At 42.7% G+C, this 14,597-nt stretch overlaps 1 pseudogene; it reads left to right on the top strand.

The window, feature by feature from the left end:
• On the top strand, positions 1-921 carry LOC118011778 (annotated as a pseudogene).
• The last annotated feature ends 13,676 nt before the right edge of the window (positions 922-14,597 follow it).

The raw sequence follows: 14,597 nt of genomic DNA, 5'->3' as shown, positions 1-14,597 counted from the left end.
TAATGGATTTGCCTATTTAAAACCTTAATAAAAATTATATGTAAAACACCGAGGTCTCTGGGCTCAGACCTAGTTTGCAGTGACATGGCTAAATGCACCAAGAAGGTTGGAATTGTGGGTAAATAGGGGACTCCTTATGGTGCCTCCCTCAGGAAAATGGTGAAGAAGATTGAAATAAGCCAGCACACCAAGTACACTTGGTGCAAAACCAAGATGAAACAACGAGCTGTGGGGATCTGGCATTGTGGCTCCTTCATGAACACCATAGCCAGTGGAGCATGGACCTACACCACCACCTCGGCCATCACGGTAAAGTCAGCCATCAGAAGACTAAAGGAGTGGAAAGACCAGTAGAAGCTCCACCATTTGAAACATTGCTAGCCTACAATAAATGGGTTAATTTTTGTAACAAAATTACTTTGGCTTGTTGTTAAATTTATTAATTAGATCTTCCGATTTGCGTTGCATTAATTTTGCTTCTCAAAAGACTTGGAAATTAAAAATCCTTCTAATTTTTGTTGGAAAAAAAAATAAAAATTTATAAATAAAACACCAAAACATTATTCCAGTCTTCCTCCTTGATTTTATAAAAGGAGCATTTCTGGTGTTTATGCATGTTTTTTTCTTCCCATGTTTTTGTTGATTCTCTTGTATAGCCATGCACCTGACCTTTAAATACATAATTTATGATTCAGTTTGATGTATTAGTTATTTTAAGGATGCTTACTCAGTCACTAATGCTACTCACCTAATATTTCTGTCTCCCAGGTTCCATAATTGGATGGCACTTCCTGGCCATCTGATAAGTGGATAAGGCTGTATGATTAGTGCTGGCCAATGAATTATGAGTGGAAGGGATATGTGTCACTTCTGAACCACACATTTATTTGATTGCCAATACAAGACCCTCCAGATCTCTTTTTTTTTTTTTTTCCTTCTGTTACAATGACTAGCAGTATTCAGGGTGGTCCCAGAATGAGGAGATAGATGTAGAACAGAGTCCCCAGATGACATATGATGAATATAATGTGGGAAAGAGAAATAAAACTTTGTTTTAAGCCACTAATATTTGGGGATTATTTGTTATTGCAGTATAACCTAGCCTATCCTGACTAGTACTGGGTCACTGTCCAACATGGTAGTTACTAGCCACCTGTGACTATTTACATATAAATTTAAATTTAATTAAGTTAAAAATTCAGTTCTTCAGTCACACTAACCCCATTTCAAGAGGTCAAGAGCCACATGTGGCTAGTGGCTACCACAATGCACATTGCAAATATAGAATATATCCATCATTGCAGAAAGCTTTGTTGAACAGTGATGACATACAGTAGTAGGATTTTTATGAGAGTTGGTAATGATATCTTCTTACTTTTCTTGATACTTTAAGTATTCATCTAATACCACCTTGGAGTTATTTTTGAAAAGTCTCACCTTTCTAAAAACCTCTTGCAGTGTCCAGTGGAGATTACCTTCTGGAAGAAAATAAGTCACTCTGGGCAGTTACATTCCTTAGAACTAGAGGGCGCAGAGGTCTTTTCCTATAGGTACATTAGCAAAGGATTGACACCTTTTTGGTACTCTTGATACCTTCCATAAATGAATTCTCATAGAAGTTTTTAGTCCATCCTCTCTGAACATTTTCTACTTCTAACTCCTCTGTATCCCTAAGTAGAATAATGGTCACCTGGTATAAAATCTGAGGGGCTCAGTAATGATTCATCCAACTTTATGAACATCCTTACAAACAATTGTTTCTACTGTAAGAACTGTCATTGGATATTACAAGAAAATCTTGTAGGACCCCCAAACTGAACCAAGATATAAAATAATTCTCCCCAACTACTCATTAATTCATTCAACAACCATCTAGACCCTAGAAATACAAAAAGTAAAGTTCCCCCAAGGATCTTATAGTCTAATGGAGAACTAGATGGAACTAAATATAAGATCCAGTGACAACATATCCATCTGTCCTATCACAGAGGAGATGGCAGTCAGTCTCTGTCTTGAAGTAAGATTTGCTGAGCAGGCAATCAAGGAGATGAAAACAAGATAACCCAAATATAACACTGCATGTTAATTATACTTCAATTAAAAATAAATAAATAAGCCCTGTGTGAGGGAAACACAGAAAGGATAAGATATTTTTGGAATTGAAAGGACAAATCAATTAATAAGGCTATTGTTATTATTATTGGCTATTATAATCAATTCAATGGTTAAATCCATGACAATATTATTTCATATAAGTCCAGACATAGGTGGTTCCAGGATTGATTAATTTGATGGGTCAATGACATCAACAACCCAGTTCTTTCCATCTTTCTTCACTGCATCTTCGATGTCCTTCATTGCCTTATTCTCAGGCTGTTTCAATCATTGTCACCGGATGCTGCCACAGTTTCAGGCATCACATGGAGGTACAACAATGTCCAGTTGAAGAAGAGGACATCTTTCCCTGTGTGCTTCTTTTTTTTAAGATTTTATTTATTTATTTGAGAGAGAGACAAAGCACAGCAGGGGAAAGGGGCAGAGGGAGAAGCAGGCTCCCCGCTAAGCAGGGAGCCCAGTGCCATGGGCTCCATCCCAGTACCCTGGGATCATGACCTGAGCTGAAGGCAGACGCTTAACTGGCTGAGCCACCCAGGCAAAGAAAGCACCATTGTCTTCACATCTAAGTGATCAGACTGTCATATCTCCACTCCTAAATTGCTAGCAAGGGCAATGAGATGACTGCTTTAGAACGGTCAGGAATTACTCCTGATCTGAGGCTAGGATCACCTTTCCTGAGGCGAATTCCTGAATAGTCACGACTTTCTTATAACTGAGGAAGAAGTGAGAACGACTATTGAACAGACAAGCAACAGTTAATTGTGGGATCTGGAGTTCAGGGAGCAGTAGGGGTGGTGGTGGTGGTGAAGAATGGCTATTAGCTTTCCAGTCTGGGGCCTGGATAACTTGTTATATAACTTACAGTCAGGTAGTTAGTTTGAGAGACAAGGCTATGAGCTCATTTTGGACATCTTGAGTTTGAGATATGCATCAGACAATTATAACTGCTGACCTGAGACCAGGAAATGAGAATTGGCTATATGTGGGCATCACCTATATGATAATGTCCTTGAAGTCTCAAAGGTGCAATTGCCCAAGAGAACAAATACAAAGAGAAGAAGTGGAGGGGTGAGAGAAGAAGCACCAAAGGAGACAAAGCATTGGTTGCTAGATTTTGATGGGTTGGAGGGATGAAACAAAAAATGAGAGTCATTCTGGGTGACGAAAGTTAAGAAGAATGTTCTAAGTCTGAATGGCCTACAAAGAAAAATGTCAGGGTGCTATAAACTAAGGCAGGCCATAGATTGTGGTGCGTGCTGGTCATCAGTGACCTATAAGAGAGCAGTTTCTATGGAATGGTAGTCATAGAAAAATACAGTGAAATGGGCGCCTGTGTGGCTCAGTTGGTTAAGCGACTGCCATCGGCTCGGGTCATGATCCTGGAGTCCCGGGATCGAGTCCCACGCCAGGCTCCCTGCTCAGCGGGGAGTCTGCCTCTCTCTCTGACCCTCCCCCCTCTCATGCTCTCTATCTCATTCTCTCTCTCAAATAAATAAATAAAATCTTTAAAAAAAAAAAAGAAAAATACAGTGAAAGAGTGAGCAGTAAGAAAATAGAAGCAGAGAATATCTTTCAGAAACCGTCATGAAAGGATGGAAAAGATGGAGTACTAGCTAAAGTGTGGAAGGGCTGAAGGAAAAAGAAAGAAGCTGGAAGCATCTGTGGATAGTCTAAATACACGAGGCATGCTCTCTCCTTGGACTTCTGCCTGGCTCCTCCCCTTCTCCCAAACATCCACACAGCCAGCTCCCTTGCCTATATCAAGGCTCTGGTCCAGTGTTGCCCATCTCCTTTGTAAAATGGGGATAATAACAGTATCTGCCTCCTAGAGTTTTTGTGGGGATTAACTTAGAGTGCCTGCAACTCTAGCTGGCCAGGCTCTTAGAGTATTTTAAACAGTGCCTGGCAGATAGCAAGCACAGTACCAATTAGCTCGTGGTAGTGCTGGTGGTGGTGATGATCATGGTTGTGATGGTGGGGGTGGGGGTGATGGTGGTTGTAGTTACATGGTGGTAGTAGTCATAGTAAAATGGAAGAAAAAGGGACCAGGGAAATTAAAGGTGCCAAGACCATGGGATTCTAGTTAACAAGGTAAGGCAGGAGTCTAGGAGAGCAAAAAGAAATCATGGGGATTTCTAACTTCTAACTAAAGTTAGAATCCTGGTGTCCTGTGGTGAATAAAAGAGTTAATTGGGGTTTAGAGTGAAGTTAGGGGTTGGGGGGAAGGTGACCACACCTGGTTCTGGTTGGCTGTGACTATGGTTCACTCTGGTGAGCCTGGCCAGCTAGAGTTGCAGGCACTTTTTTTTTTTAGTATGATATTTATTTATTTATTTATTTATTTGAGAGAGTGAGAAACAGCATGAGAGGGGAGAGGGTCAGAGGGAGAAGCAGGTTCCCTGCTGAGCCGGGAGCCCGATGCAGGACTCGATCCCAGGACTCCGGGATCATGACCTGAGCCGAAAGCAGTCACCCAACCAACTGAGCCACCCAGTTGCAGGCACTTTTATAATGAAGTGTACTTGGGTTTTATTAGCCTCCTGCTCTGACAAACATTCAAAATAAAGATAGGTGTTTTAAAATATAAATATTTTTATTTCCAGACAAATTTCAATTCCTGCAAACTTGTATGAAATAATGGCACTGAGATTCTTTTTTGTCCTCTGAGATTTGTCTTTTTTTTCAGTTTTATAGGTATTTTGTAATTTAGTATGTTTAAACAATATTTGAGGAAAGATCTAGGGGATTCGAGGCAAGAAATACAAAAGGCAGGCTAATCGTACTAACAGAGCCCACTACAATGGCCGTAAAGGGCCACACGTCTCTAGAAAAGACAATTCCCCAAAAGGGTGGCTGGGGAAGGCAGATAAAAGACTGAAGTTGGGTCATGTGACAGGTGTCACTTGAATAACGGTACTGGGCCAGAGATAAAAGCCCACTCCTTTTGGTCACATGACACAGCTTCATTACGCTCCCAGCAGGGGGTTAGAGTGAGGATGCCATTTTTACTTATTTATTTATTTGTGTGTTTTTTCCCCTTATTCTGTGATAATGAGAAAATGTTTAAACTCCCATCTCTGTGTTTAAACATTTCTCCCTGCTGACAGCAGCGGGATACCCCTTGATCAACTGTCAGATTGGAAAGTGCAATTTTTCTGGAAAGTAAACAGCATGTTAGCTGGTTGGAAATAATTTTCTGTTCATTGGTAGCTGTTAGTCCAGGAGTGATGGAGCCCTGTGACAGCACTTGTCAAGTGAGGAATAAGAAACAAGTTTGGAAATACCTTTAAGACATAGTTTTGACAATAGGGCCTTACTATTTTTTGATAGAAAAGTACTCTAAAAAAGTTAAAATGGGCAAAAAAAACTTTCCAATGTTAGCAGCTCCTGGAGATCCTTCTGGCAAAACTGACACAGAGTCAAAGGCAAACTCATGGAATGCGGGAGCTGGAAGGGTCCTTGGCAGGACTAAATCCAAGCCCCTCCCTTGTTACCACTGGGGAAACTGAGGCTCAGCCAAATACCTTGGACTCTTCTCACAAATAAGAAGAAAACATAGTAACTATCAATAAAGAAATAAAGGTTATATTTGCTTTTCAAATTCATGTGTGAAAATAAATGGAAAACACTGGTGGAAGCTTTTTAAACATGTGGACCTACATATACTTAACCAAGTTTAAGGCCTTGTGTATAATGTGGATCTTTTTTTGTGGAGTGACCAACGAAACCCTGTCATAGTCCTTCACGGATTAAACATATTGTCATCAGAAAAAAAAATGGCTTGGATAGAAGTGAAATATATTCTCAAGCTATACAGAGTAATCAGTCCATATCTACCTTGAATTAGGCTAAATCCGAAGTCCTGATTTGTTCCAGAATCTGCCTCACTTTTTCCTCATGGAAAAGGATTGCCAGATGCCAACTAGGAGCCTTCACCTAGACGTTTCCAACAAACAGGTCAATCCTATAGGTGCAAATGTCTTCTACCCTATATCATAAACAAAGCAAACAGGTCTTCTCCATTCCCATTTCAGTTAACAGCATCACCAACCACCCAGTTGCCCGATCCCCCTCCTACCTACCTCCAAAATACCTTCCAATCTGTTTTCTCTTCTCCATCTGCACTGCCAGGCCACAGACCTATGGTTCTCAAAGTAAGGTCCCTGCGTCAGTAGCATCAGCATCACCTGGGAAATGGTTAGAAATGTAAATTTTCAGGCTCCACCCTGGATCTTCATAATTGGAAGCTGGGGGCTGGGGGCTGGGGCCAGAAAGTCTGCGTTTTAACAAGCCTCACAGGTGATTCTGATACACTGAAGTTTGAGAACCACTGCTCTGGTGGTATTCTCCAGATGTTGCCCAGGAGTCCCCTAACTGGCCTCCCAGCCATCAATTCTTTCTTCTCTGGAGACTTCACACCAGTGGTTCTCAACTTTGGCTGAATACCAATACCTGGGTCCCAGTGCCTGGAATTCTTATTTAATCTGGTGTGTAGCGTTAGGCATCGGGGTTTTTTAAAGCTCCCCATGCCATTCTGGTGTGTGGCCAGGGCTGATAATCACTGCTCCACACTGGAGCCAGGGTTCTCCTGTTATGCTGTCACTATCACCCTGGGAAAATCTCCATGAGTCGCAGGATAATTCTTAAGGGGACGCTTCAACATCTCTAGCTGGTTCCATCATCCTCCAGTCTCTATACTCTGTCACACAGAATTTCTCATCATTCCCCAAAAGCAGTATTCTGTTCATAGCTCTAGACTTTTGCACGTTCTGTTCCCTCTGCTTGGAACATCCTTCTACCTTCTGCCTAGTGGATTTTTAGTCATCTTCAAGACTCAGCTCAAAAGTCACCATCCCTGACTTCTCCAGCCCAGTTAGTTGTTCTCCCCCCGGGGTTCCCAGAGCATTCCTTTACTATTACATCTGAGTATTGGTCCCATAGGATTATAATTATGAGCTGACACTTCTTCCTCCCTTACTAAAACTGACTGCATCAGGAGCAGGTCAGAAGAATGCTTGGCTTTCTAATTTTATCCCCATTGTCTAGTATAGACACTGAGAAGATGTTCAACAAATGTTGGTTAAATGCACGAATTGAAAACATAATCAGCAACACTTGCTATCTTTCACTGAGATCAAATCATAGTGTCATTCTGCTTTTCATTCCAGAAACAGTAAAGCTCATATAGCTTGATTTATATATATATGACAGGGAGTCAACCAGACCTAGGTCTGTCACTTGCTGGTCTTCATTTGCTCATCTTTAAGACAGAGTCAATAATACCTGCTTTGGGGGCGCCCGGATGGCTCAGATGGTTAAGTGTCTGCCTTCAGCTAAGGTCATGATCCCAGGGTCCTGGGATCAAGCCCCGTGTCAGGCTCTTTGCTCAGCAGGAAGTCTGCTTTTCCCTCTCCCTCTGCCTGCTGTTCCCCCTGCTTGTGCTCTCTCTCCCTCTCTCTCTCTGTCAAATAAATAAATAAAACTCTAAAAAAATTAAAAAATAATACCTGCTTTGTAGAATGAGCATGAGGATTCATCATGTAACACTCAGCAGCATGCTTGACACAGAGTAGGCACGAAATAAATTAAAATTTTTATTATCATAATAAGTAAAACTAACTGAAAACAAAGTTGAACTGAGCAGTTCATGTGTGTATTCATCTGTCTCCACCTTCAGAGTGTGAGCTCCTGAGAGGCAGGAACTGTCGTATTTATCTGTGTGCTCTCTGGGGCTGGAACACAGTAGGCATTCATTAATTAATTCAGTCACTTTCTCAACAGCATTTATTAAGCTAGTGAATGAAATAAATAAGATTTGTGTTAGAAGGAAGGGGGGCTGTATGGGGAACATAGGCTCACATATTTGCCCAACTTACCAAACAGAATCCACAATCTTGGCAGTTGAAAGATATTTAGAGATCATCTCTAAAATTCCTTATTTGCAGGTGAGGAAATGCAGATACCCAACTAGGAAAGCTATTTTAATTCCAATATTTATTACAGAATTTCTGGATTATGAGTTGATGGTGACCAAGTAGGAATTCAAGTCCATGTTTGTAGAAGTTGGCCCTAACAGTGACTTGCTGAGTGAACAGTAACTAGGACAGCACCTGATTTTCTACACGATGAGAAACTGGAAGGTTGAGAAGAATTTTAGGGAAAAAAAAGAATTCACAGGTGACATCTTTGAGTATTGTTGATTTCAGACTATCTATAAAATAAAATAAAATAAAATAAAGCATCTGTTACCCAATATGTATTTAAATTTATGTTACTCTGTTCTTTCAAAAGGCAGGCAGAAAACACAATCTGGGTCATTTAACAAGTGTTTATTTAAGCAACAACAAAACAGATAAAAGTGTTGAGCAGATATAATTGCAGAAATAAGCCTCTTTTTAAAAATCACCTCGATAGATGTGTCCCCCAAATCTGAGTCATTCCCAAGCAGTCTGAAAACTACTTTGAGCTTCCAGGGCAGTCTAGCGTGGAGTTTCCTGGGTGAGCCAGAGGGGCTGGCCTTGGAAGTCAAGAAGACTGCTCTGGTGGTCACAGGTGTGTGGCAGGAAAATCCAGGGGGCTCTTTGTGACAAACATCCCACGCCACTCACATGGGTGCCCTGATCTGCAGGAAGCATCTCCACGTGACACCCTACCTAGGAGGTCCCCACCCTCTCCCCTAACCCTTGTGCACAAGCCCAGAAATGAAAGTTAGGCCCTATATTATGCTGCTAGGGTTGCATAACAAAACACCACGGACTGGATGGCTTTATTTATTCTCTCACGGTTCTGGAGGCAGGCAGTCCAAGATCAAGTTGTGTGAGGGGTTGATTTCTTCTGAGGCCTCTCCTTGACGTGCAGACAACACCTTTTTACCGTGTCCTCACATGGTCATCCCTTGGTATATGTGACCTGTGCCCTCATGTCCTCTTATTAAAAGGACAGTAAGGCCCACCCACATTTAACTTAATCACCTATTTAAAAACCTTATCTCCAAATACAGTCACATTCTGGATTATTGGGGATAGGACTTTAATACATGGATTTTGTAGGGGACACAATTCAGCCCATAACAGTCCTCTTAGCTGCAAGACCGGCTGCTGACTTCTCTTGTGCAGAAGAATGAATGAATAAATGAATGAAGAATGAATGAATGAATGATGAATGAATGCTCTACACCAGCCAGACACTACGCCACAAACAATGCTGTTTTTCTCTGGCTACTCTGGTTTTTCTTAATGTTGCTATGTAAAAAAGCACTATTGGGGGGGGTGGCCCCGGGCAGGAGTGGGGGTCAGCAGGCAGCCCCCAGCCCCAGATAACAGGGTTGCTCTCCAGGAGCACGTGTTAGAAAGAGTGCTTGATCAGAGTGTCAACTTGTGGGCCGCGTAGGAACACTAAGTGGTTTTGTCTGTCACCTCCTCCACCCCCACTGGAATTTGGCCGTAATCTGATGGAAACACTTTGCCTACTTTTAGGCGAATTTTCCACTATCAGTAAGGCTGTTTTTCATACTTAGGCTATCACCAAAGGCTTGCAGAACAGCAGTACTGCTCTCCCCCTGGGAGGCGCGTGTATCTCAAGGGTAGCGGGATGTGGGACCAAAAGCCACTCTGTGCAGAATGTTCTAGTAATTGAGAGGTTCATTCACATTTAATTACAGCCCGCCTCCCGAGCAGTGATTCTGGGCTAGACGTTCCTCCTGCAGCATCTCTTCATTAGCCCTACTTTATAGCAGGGGAAAAACTTGTGGGGGGCAACCTGACAGATAAGGGATAAGCAGGCAAGCTGTTTTCAAACTCAAATCCAGCCCATGTGGTTCCAAAGTCCATGGCTGAACCCCTCCTCATGCTGTCCTCATGTCCCTGTGAAGCGGTCCAAATGGCCTTCATAAGCAGCTACGTGAGAAGGGGTTACACATGCCGGCATCAGAGTCAGACGCCTGGCTTCACAGCTTTGTGGTCGGGCAAGTCCTTTAACCTCATTAGGCTTCGATTTCCTCATCTGTCAAAATAGGTCCAATAACAGTACCTACCTCTAAGGGGGTTATAGCGAGGCTTGAAGGGTCTGACTCACCAAGGGTATTCAATAAATGAGGGTTATTAGTATTATTACCTCACCACAAATATAATCAAAATTCCAGACTTGTTCCCACCTAGGGGTGAAGAAGCATGTGCGTTTGTATGTATACCGTGTGTCCATGAAAAACAGCAATAGCCACTAATTACTGAGCACTGCTATGTATCATGCAGCGGACTGGGTACTTTACATATATCACCTGGTATTTTATGTATACGACCTTATTTATTCCCTGTGGCCATCCTCTGAGGTAGTTAATACTGTAATCGTTCTAGTCAGATGAAGAAAATGAAGCTCAGAGAGGTTGAGTGTCTTGTTTCAGGTCACACAGCTAAAAAAATGATGGAGCTGAACTTTGGTTCCAGGACTGACTTTAGAACCTATGCTTCTGGTCACTAAGATACACAAGGTCTTTCTGAACTAATAAACTTAAAAAAAAAAATCCCCAAAGTTGCTACCCTCAACTCTATATAATCTTTTAAACAAATTGCTTTGAAAGGTGCCAACTTATCCCATCAATGCTGCCATTGTTCCCACTCTTTGGCCCTCAGAACCATCCACAACCCTCACGAGAAAACTAGTCTTATTCAATTATATCAACCTCATCTTTTAATCTAACATGGTATTACTTAAGTCGATTATTCACCTTATTCCCCAGACTTTGATCTAAACGAATTTTGGCTGTTGTTAAAAATCAAATCCACCTTTAAAGCATAAGTATTTGCCCCCATCAAGATACTCCAAAGAATGCACTTACGTGTTTAAAAAAGAAATGAACCAGAGTGTTTTTACCAGTATTTTTGGAATAAGCGATTCGTCTTCCAAGGAGACTGCTTTGAAGGGGAGACTCATGTGGGATGCATAAGCTCTGGTATGTTTATTTAAAACATACCTTAAATTTCCTCATATACATTCACAAGTAACTTGCCTGGAAGCCCCAGACACTCGATTCTGTTAAGGCAAGGGAACATTCATCAGGTCACTGAGTCCTTTTCAGTTGTGTCTTTCCTGGACTTCTAAACGTTTATTCAGTGGATTATAAACATGAGCAAAAATGTTCATTAAGGAAAGGCACCCCCGCCTAAACAGGGGTTCTCCCACACATACACCTGGAACCAGGACTCTGTTCTGCGGTGCTGAGCCCTAAGCCAGAAATGGCAGTTGGTAGCTAGAGAGAGACTCTTGGGCTCTAAAGGGACAAATGAAAGTATCGGTAGAGTTGTTTTTTGTTGGGGGTAGGAAGTCAGCAATTCTCTCATTCATGGAGCTACCCCGAACTTAAATGCCTGTCAGTTGCCAGAAACCAGGTGTTGCATCCGATCCGGGCAGTGCTGGATGACTTTTGACAAAATTTCTCCATGTGATTTTTACGTGACCTCCCATTTGATAGTTCGATGTCAGACGCGTGGGACTGTCCTTCCACAGCCTTTCTTAGGCGTCAACCCTTGATGAGTCAGGGTGTCTTTGGTTTCTTTAAGCTTTGGTTTCTTTAAGCTCTTGTCATTTTAGTTTGGCCTACACTGCTGCCCTGTTTCTCGCAAACTTCCTCCCCCAACCATGCTGTGCTTCCCAAATGTTCATAACCCTGAACTATCCCAGATGACAAAAGGTATACACATTGTACTCGTCCAAGTAAGTCCGTCTTCCCTCACTTTGGCCTAGCCCCCATTTGTCTTATCCATTAAATAGTAAAACTCTGATTCGTGTGATAGCCAAAATAATGTGCCCCCCCAAAGATGTCTACATCCTAATCCAGGAATCTGTGAATATGTCACATTATATGGCAAATGGGAATTAAAGTTACGGGTGGAACTAAGGTTGCTAATTAGTTGACCTTAAAACAGGGAGATTATCCTGGATTTTCCAGGGAGGCCTAATGTGATCACAAGGTCTTCAAAGTTTGAGACAGAAGAGGAGCTCAGAGCAATGTGATGTAGAGCTGGAGGCCGAAGAGGAGGTCAGAGCCATGTGATAGAGAACCGGACATACTCTTACAGGCTTTGAAGACGGAGGAAGAGGGCCAGGAGCCAAGGAGAATGGGCTGCTTCTATGAAGCCGGAAAGAGCAAGGAAACAGATTCTTCCCTAAAGCCTCCAAAATGGAACGTAGTCCTGCTGAAACTTTGATTTTAGCCCATTGAGACCCATTTTAGACTTACAAACTACAGAATTTAAGATAAAAAATTTGTGTTGTCTTAAGCCATTGCATTTATGATTATGTGATTTGCTACTGCAGCGATAGAAAATACAGTTAGCTAGGACCTAAATAACTGGAAAATACAATTCACTGACATTGTTTCTGCTGATCGCTTGCTTCCAAGAGAAGACTCTAAATCTCAAGAAAAGTTTAAATAATTTACTTTTAAGCAAGATCCTAGATGGGGTTCTCTTGAAACAGACCCTGACATGGAAAGTTGAGGGCCACTCCCTGGTTTCTTAGGAAGAGCTCTCAGGGGATGGACCTGTAAAGGTGAGGACCCAGCAGAGGGAGATGCTGGCCTGCAATGCAGCTGGATCTGAGCACTTAGCAGATCCCACAGGCAACTCCGGAGCTGGGGCAGCCCTTCACAGTTGTCCCAAATTGGGACAAAGGGACTGAATTTGTGTATCCACATTATCCAGCCTGGGACGGATAATGATCTTGGGCCAGGGTGTTCCTAGTCGCTGAGGGCAATGCCCAGCTAGGAACACAACTGTGAGTCCTCAGCTACTGATCCTCCCAGCTGCTGGGGGACTGGTAGATCAGCCCTGAGGAAGGGATCTGTGTAAGCACTATGGTAGTCACTGCAAGCAAGCAAGATTTCCAGGATCTGTGAGATCTGAGACCCACCTCTATTCCATTTTGTCTTGATACAACGGATAAGAAGAAGAGCTATTATGTGTTTAATGCTTCTTGCGTAGCAGATACTGTGCTTAAGGACTTTTCACTCATCCCCTCCAGTCCTAGCAAAGTAACCATGACTCGTTGCATTTTACAGATGAGAACACTAAGGCTCAGAAGCTCATACTGGTGAAGCAACCTGTCCCAGACCACCCAGCTCATTAAGGGGCAGAGCCGGGTTTTGACATCAAAGCCAAGCCACTTCATCTCCAGCCCACCACAGACCACATGGAGCAAGGTCTCAGGAAGCGAATTAACGTTTACAAACATTGATCTGACACCACAAGATTCTTGACCCTCAAAGAAAGATAAGATTATGTTCAGTAAACTCTGCTTCCTAAATAGGAAAAGGGGCCTGTGACCAAATGATAAGATATTAAACAAGGGTCGAAATGAGAAAGAATTTCTGGTGGCCCAGAGGGTTCAGTAGATCAACGTTTGTGCTACACTCTGTAAATCAAAGTTAATTATAATTTTGCTCCACACTGTACAGGGTGAATCGGGTGATAATTTTTACATATGCCTCAGTGTTCTCTTTCTGAATGGAAGCTCCTAGGGGAAAAGCATCAGGTCGGTCTACCTTACCTCGGACAGCCCCTAGCACCACATCAACACAGGACAGCACGTCGTAAATACCGTTCGATGATTTTCTTCCCTCGCCGTTGTGACCCAGACCCCATCTAACAGCCTACAGTGCAATATCAGTCATGGTAGCTCTCTCCCTGCAGGTTGGATCTAGAAAATACGGTGCTCTGAAAAAAGCCATGAAAGCTCTCCTCTTTAATAAGAATCCTGGTGTCCTGTGATGGGTGCTATAAAATCGAGGACTGACTGGGCTGTTCATAGCCGCGTGGGCCCATTAACAACGTCTGGGTCTGTGGTAACATACTTCATATCCTGGAAAGGATAAGGTGGTCACCAGAGTGCAAAAGCGAAAGCATTTATTATAAATGACACTGGGTGACCCTCGAGTAAACACAGCTGTGCCCTCGTGGTGTCTTGTCAGGGGCACTCCCTAAGTAGATTAAAGAAATCCATGTTTTATGGGGCCATTACTTATTCTCCGTATACTACGGAAGGCTGCTTTTCCATCAAACCTTGCTTCCCGCATATAAGGTTTCAGGCGCTGAGATTGTAGGAAGCGGAGATGCTTCACTAGAACACTTACACTAGCATCTTCTAATATTTTTCAAAGGGGGAATGAGGATCAGTTCCTATTTGTTCCTAAATGATTTACACAGCATTTCTGGCTCTGCAAAACTTGTAGCTGTCCTACTGATTTCTTACAGACTCTTCTCCCCCACGCCCGACACCCTCCCCTACAGCGGAGGTGGGTGGAATGAGCATGAGACTTTATTTAGGAAGGTTGGGGGCCTGGCTCTGTCATCTACTAGCTGTGGGGACTTGGGGCTGTTCCTTTAACCCACTAAGCCTTATTTTTCTCATCCTTCAGTGGAGAGAACGAGCTCTGCTTCTGGGAATTGTGCTAAGTTACGTCGATGGTCCCCAAATTAGGGGGCTGA

The sequence above is a fragment of the Mirounga leonina genome, unplaced genomic scaffold (assembly GCF_011800145.1).
Source record: "Mirounga leonina isolate KUSES-001 unplaced genomic scaffold, KU_Mleo_1.0 Mir_151, whole genome shotgun sequence".
In the NCBI taxonomy this organism is placed as follows: Eukaryota; Metazoa; Chordata; class Mammalia; order Carnivora; family Phocidae; genus Mirounga; species Mirounga leonina.
The sequence above is the reverse complement of the archived record's forward strand: the minus strand, read 5'-3'. Positions and strand labels throughout refer to the sequence as shown.